Here is a 7,285-nt window from a genome sequence, read left to right on the forward strand (position 1 = left end):
AGCGCGTCGCGTCATTGGATGTGATTGACAGCAGCGCCAGCCAATGGCTGTGCTGCTATCAATCCATCCAACCTAGCCAATCAACTGCCAAAGACTGAGAACCGAGGAGGATGACGTGGGCGAGCACCGGACCTTCGAGGGTCAGGTAAGTAAAACGGGGGCTCAGGGGGGGGGGGGGTTGCGGTACCGTCTGATGTTTTTTCACCTTAATGCATAGGATGCATTAAGGTGAAAAAACATTTACCTTTACAACCCCTTTAAGTAAGAGTGATACTTTAGAGCAGGAGTCTCCAAACTGCGGCCCGAGGGCCAGATGTAGCCCTTTGCTAGCCTTTATCTGGCCCTTGGGACACTATTTCTCCCACTGATATGAGGCACTATTCCTCCCACTGACAGCCAACAAGAGGGCACTATTTCTTCCTCTAATACTAATGATAGGATACTATTCCTCCTACTAATAGGGGCACGACTCCTCCTCCTACTGACCACCAACCCTAAGGCCATATTTATTCTCACTGATGCTGGGCCTGGGACATTTTCTACCCCCTAAAGTCTAAAGTCTGTGTTCCCTGATGCAGACCTTTACATGTCTGCTGCTGAGTTACACCTCCTTTATGGGGCTTAAATTTACGCCGGACGTACAACTTACGCGCATCTCGTAGCCTGCGTCGGTAGCGCGCAGGTTTGTGAATCGCCGTATTTTCCTTATTTTCATATTTGAATGGCTAATCAATGGCAGCGACCACCATGCGTCCGGCATAAATGTGCGCCCACCCTACGCCGGCGTAGGCAAGTTACGTCGGCAGGTTGAAGCCTGTTTTTAGGCGTATCTTAGTTTGTGGGTCCGGCGCACAGATACGACGGCGCATATTTGCACTTACGCGGCGTATCTAGAGATATGACGGCGCAAGTGCTTTGTGAATCCGGGCCAATGACTATATCTACAACTCATGATACATTACCAATAGCTAAAAAGATCAATGATGTGAGTGTGAATTTATCAGAGTCAGAAATTGCTCAGTGCTCAAGGAACCCCCTAAAACCTCTGGAGGAACCCTAGGCTTCCATGGAACCCTGGTTGAGAAACCCTGATCTAGCGTTTTTAGCTAACAATCCGGCAGGCAAAAAAATCGGTGGACCTTAATAGGTAAAAGTTTACATTTAAACATTCTCTAAACAGCCATTTTTAACTAGGGTCCCATGGATACTGTGGCTGATTGAACCATCGTTTTATGGTGTCTGCAACACTGATTGGCAGAGCCAGCTGAAAGACATCAATGATCTCAGTAAGGAGGGCATACTTCATACTGGCCGCCAATACAAAGTGCATTTTTTACCACTGATTACCAATAAATTGGTTTTAGCAAGGGTCCTTCAAGACCTGAAAATTAGTTCAAGGTTTCCTTTGGGGTCAAAAGGTTGAGAAAGGCTGATCTAAAAAAAAAATTGCTGCAAAAGTATGTAAGTGTAGTGTAGTCTTTATCAAATTCTGGACCCCTCAGTTGATAAAACCACCGAGGGCCACATAGAAACAACGAGAGGCCCACATGAAGCCCAAAAGTTTCATATGCTTGTTCTAATAGTGGAATCGTTAGCTGTGCAGGGATGAACTGTCTTGATTCTGACAACAGTTGCAGACAAGTTCTCATGAAAGATGTGTGCTATGAATGGCTAAAACTCTGTCATGGCTCAGTAATGACAAAGATTCCATTAAACAGACTGGAGTGTGATCTGTTCTGCCAGGCATCTGATTACGGCACTGTGCATTCCGCCATTTCCTAATGAGCATTCCGCTCTGGGCTTTATTGGAGACTTTTATCCCGCATTTATTTGTCCTTCATGTTCCACTCTATTTCAGGATTGCACTTGAAAAATGGCTAGAACAACAGATGTTAAGGAAATCCTATTGAAATACCAGAGCAAAACAACTCTCAAGATTACGCATTATAGTTTAGGCACCCCATGAACACATGGTGGACATCCCAGCAAAGTATGAATAGTTTTATATATAGTTCATTAAAGCGATGTTCCAATTGTTTTTAAAACTCACCAAGGACACGGCCTACCTGCTGAATGGCTCCAATTCTAATTGTGCAAATTTTTCTCATGCAGCTGAATGCCATACTAGATAAATGCATTTGTCATCTTGTGAATGGCCCTGAATTTGTATCATTAAAATTTCAAGCTGGTGTGTTCCATGGTTCTAGGACCACCCTCTTTCTGACTTCACCAAAGCTGTGTTCAAAATCAATGGAACACGGGGGTGAGAAGATTGCTAATCAACCACGGCTTAGAATTGTATTTTTGGGTACTTCATAACATGTTTTCTGGCAAGTATTTGCAGTACATTATAACTGTAATAAATTGCAGTTTATCAGTAGATTTGGTTGTTATGTTAGTTTTAATATTTCAGGCTAAAAACATTTTCAGCTAGTTCGGAAAATATATGCTGGTCTTAAGGTGGTAGTAAACTCATTACTTGCAAAATCCGCTGAATGGCAGACGCATGCTTGGAATCATTGAACTTCGTTTTTTTAGCACGTCGTTGTGTTTTACATCACCGCGTTCTGACACGATCGGTTATTTAACCTATGGTGTGTAGGTGCGACGGACCATCAGTCAGCTTCATCAGTTAACCTAGGACAACTGTCCTTCAGACCGTTTTCATCGGATGGACTGATCGTGTGTACGAGGCCTAAGTGTAGCAATAAGTTGCATAATATTGTACCTTCATTAAATGTAACCATATTGCTACACTTAGAGGAGCCTCTCTTCTTTTTTATACTATATAGTTGTGACATGATGCTACTCTTATATCAAGACATCACTTATATATCAAGGGGACATACATTTTCATATGAATCGTCTTACACTTTTGGAAAGAATAAATCGGAAAATCAGTTCAGCTTAATTATATCAAATTATAGAATCGTGCACCAAATTATAGAATCACTCCTGCTTAGGGTAGGGTGGCTACATCAATAAACTTTCCATCGATTTTACAGATCAAAATAATTTTAATACATTGAAAAAATAATTAAGATCAAAAACAAAATCGGTTGAAGACTGAAATCCCATGAGACAATTTGATAGTACATAGAGCAAAAATAGCAGGTTTATTCATTCAAACTTTTATCAATTGATAATTAAATTAAATGTGGGAACTAATCATCATATTGCAAAGTGACCTTGTTCACCCTTCATTGAGTGCCAAATAGACCGTACAAAATCATATAAAACAATTAGCAGAAAAGGTTCCACCGCTGCAGGTAGACCCCCTCCCCTCTCCACGCAAACCCCCCTAGAGTGACATGGGAATTGGATCATTCTACTCAGTACATCATTTTAGACCTAGGGGGTATGAATAAGCTTTAAATAAATAGAATCACAATAAACAATGAAAATAACACTGACATTTAATTTAATTAAACAATAAATCTTTGCATACATACTTACATAGCACGTTTAAAACTTTTTCAATACAGGCCTTCAGTGGGAGAGCTTGCTCTGCGTGAGGTTGGGTGGGGGTTATGAACAGGTGAGCTTACAGAAAACAGGGGAATCAGGGTGGGTGACACCAACATGTTAACATTCATTAGTAGTACCAACTGCAGGTAGGAGGCAGAGAAGTGGCACAGTGCATGCAAAACAGTAAGATCCCTTTCACACTGAGCACCCATGTCGTTAGCGCTATACCGGCACTCGTTTCAGCAGCGCGTTTCAGCCGCTAGCGGGGAGCTTTTAACTCCCAATAAAGGGTTAAAAACTCCAGTTTTGCAGCGCTTTCAAAATCGCTTTTCAGGCTCTTTGAAAGCGCTGCCCATTCATTCCAATGGACAGGGTGTTTTGGGAGCGCCCCAAAGATGCTGCTTGCAGGACTTTTTCGGGAAGTCCCGCAAGGGCACCGCCCAGGGATGGACTGGCCATTGGGACTACAGGGATTTTCCCGGTGGGCCGATGGCTCAGTGGGCCAGCTTCAGTGACAGTGGACCGATGCCCCCCTCTGCTCCTCTGTCTCTCCCTCCCCGCAGCGCTCACCTGGGGGGGACGACAGAGGAGCATGGGGGAGGGGACAGACAGCTGACTCAACAGCTATGGTCTGGGAGTTTCTCCCTTCTGCCTAATCTTGTCCCATAAGGGGGGGGGGGCACTGAACTGATTTTTTGCCCCGTGTGAAATAATGTCTGGCTTCCCCACTGGCACTGCCTATCAGAGTACCAGCCGTTCTACTCTAATAAAGTAGAGTGGCTAGTGAAGGGGGGGCTGCTGTGGGAGTTGTCCGGCCACCATGGGAGAGACCTGTCAAAGTGGGCCAGTCTGGATGAGGTCCAGGGCCAAATTTCTGTCCCAGTCCAGCCCTGGCACCGCCCAAGTGTGAAAAGTCACACAGGAATGAATAGGAGGCGGTTTTCAGATGCTTAGCAGACGCTATTTCCAGCGCTAAAGCACCTGAAAACCACCCCAGTGTGAAAGGGGTCTAAGCTGTGAAAAGTCAAGGTCACACAAGGCACAAGCTACCACCACGATACATCTGCATGGCTTTTCAAAAAGCTTGGCAGATGTGATAATTCCTAAAAGTGTTTCCACTGTGTTTTTTGCTAAACTTATCCTCTAAAGAGAATTTTTGGCTTGTTGCACCTGTTTAACTGTCATAAATCTGTCCCATCTGAATCCTGTCACGCCTACCCCTAATGCAGGTGGTCAGGCACTATAGCTGGCTTCTGTGGTCTTCCCCTGTAGCAGCCCCATTTCCTTTAAGGCAAGCAGGCCTACCAGTACTCAGGGGCAGGCGTGAACTGAGCACAACAAACAGGTATTTGTGGTTGGCAGACAGGCAGATTGGTTTAATGACAGTCCAGGTACAAGGCAGGCAAGGTTCAGAATAGTAAGGATCAAATCTGTAGTCAAAAGGCAGGCAGCGCCCCGAGCGAATGCAAAATAAGATCCAAGGTCGTCAACAAGGCAATCCAAACTAGCAGACAGGTCAGACAAACCGGGAACTTGGAATACGTGTCAAACACAATATCACAAGCATGAGACTGCAGGCTTGGCTGGCTTAAATCAGGTTTGGTCTCCACCCAGAGACTGGCCACAATAATCACCTTGCAGGTGGACAGACAGACAAGGAGAATGCCACAGCCAAAACCAGGATGCTGGAGTGAGACCAGCAGCTATGATAGAGCAGGAGCGGTACACGCTCCTGACAATTAATTTGCAAGCACTTTCTCTGGCATCTGCATCTGCATTTTTTCAAATGGTCATTAAAAACGATCGTGTGTTGTCTCCAGAGCATTTTTCTGGACGTGAAAAATGGGCATTAAAAATTTAGAACATGCTCTAATTTTTCACGTCGTTTTTCACGTTGTCGTTTTTCACGTTGTGAAAAACGGTCGTGTGTAGACTTTAGCGACGGGAAAAAACTTGCATGCTCAGAAGCAAGTTATGAGACGGGAGCACGTTAGTAATGGAGATAGCACATTCTTCACTCTGTAACAGACTGAAAAGCACGAAGACTGAAAAGCGCGAATCGTCTCTCACCAAATTTTTACTAACACAAAATCGGCAAAAGCAGCCCAAATGGTGGCGCCATCTGAATGGAACTTCCCCTTTATAGTGCCGTCGTACGTGTTGTACATCACCGCGCTTTGCTTGGGCATTTTTTTTTTCACGATAGTGTGTATGCAAGGCAGGCTTGATAAGAATCACGTCGAAAAAAAAGTTGTTTTTTCTAGGACATTAAAAATGGTCGTGTGTACGCGGCTTAAGTTTACTTTAAAAAAAGCAGCACTGGGGCATTACTTATTGGATGTATGATGTGTCCCTTGCGCTGCTGTGTCCTGGTTTAGCAGAAATCTTCTTCCTCTGAAGCCCTCCCCACCCTTTATATCATTGGCCCATCCTTCATTCGTAAATCACAATTCATTTATAGAAGCAGTAGTACGGCTTCTATGAATAGAGCAGCTGGACAGAAAGGACATAGGTGGTATCTCTTCATAAGAACCTATGACAGGTTCCTTAGTTAATTTTAAAAGAGAAGTATGGGAATTGTTTTTTTTTAATCATACTTAGCTGTTTTTGATTCCTTTATGAATTTGGTCCGGCACGCCATCTTTTGGTTTAAGCTTTAAATAGAATCCATAATTTTGGCAATTTCAGGCGAAATTAGTTTTCTTGACACACACACTCACTAATTCTCTTTTTTGCTACATTTCAAATATTCCACCACTCCGGAGCCCTTGGGCACCCTACGGTGTCCAAGACCTGCACACTGGGATCGCCCGGCCGGAAATATTGGAAATGCCATAAACTGGGGGGAAACCCAGACAAATGCCAAATCTCCCCACTGCAGTGCGCCAATCAAGGACCACCTGGTCGGGCAATTCTGGTGTGCAGGTCTTGGACACCGTAGTGTGCTCACCCCACCACAGATACTTCAGTTATTTTGGGAGGCGGCGTTCTGACGTCACCGCACATCTTCTACCCGGATACGGGCTGTGTGTTAAGCTGGCCGGCTTGATTTTATGCTCTATGTTTGCTGGATAAATGTAAGTGCATTTCCACTTGTTTTTATCAAATTAAAGAAGGTTTTACACTATGGGAGCCCCTTCTGTTTTTGCATACCCTTGGATGGTTTATCGGGAGTACTTATCTAACCTAAGGATACAGGCTATCAGGATTTCAGCGCTGTGGCTTCCTATGGGATATCATCCATCCTTGTCTCTTACCACGCTATATTTGAACTCTTATAATTTGGATATCGTTTCCATCCGGTAAGAGGCTTTATATAACCTTGGTGGAGGTTCTTTCCTTTCAAGCACTCTTCTTATGTGGATTCGGTGTTACACTCAGGAGATTGTTTATATGAATTTGCCTGTGTGGCGGGACTGATTATTTATTTGAACTTTTACTCATTTATTATTCACTGTTCAATATTTTTAGCGCAATCTCTTCCATTTTTCCTACGGTGTCCAAGGCCTGCACACCGGGATCGCCCGACCGGAAATATCGGAAATTCCAGAAACGGGGGGAAACCCAGACAAATGCCAAATCTCCCCACTGCAGTGCACCAATCAAGGACCACCTGGTCAGGCAATTCCGGTGTGCAGGTCTTGGACACCGTAGTGTGCTCACCCCACCACAGATACTTCAGTTATGAAGATGTGAGACACGGATGGTTGTGAGTACCCACTTTCATACATTTTCTTTATTATTCTTTGGTAATGCACTAAGTGTGCGTGCCTTCCATTTCTGTTTTTCTTGTAGTTTCCTTAGGATTACCCCATCT

The sequence above is a fragment of the Rana temporaria genome, chromosome 5 (genome assembly GCF_905171775.1).
Source record: "Rana temporaria chromosome 5, aRanTem1.1, whole genome shotgun sequence".
Lineage (NCBI taxonomy): Eukaryota > Metazoa > Chordata > Amphibia > Anura > Ranidae > Rana > Rana temporaria.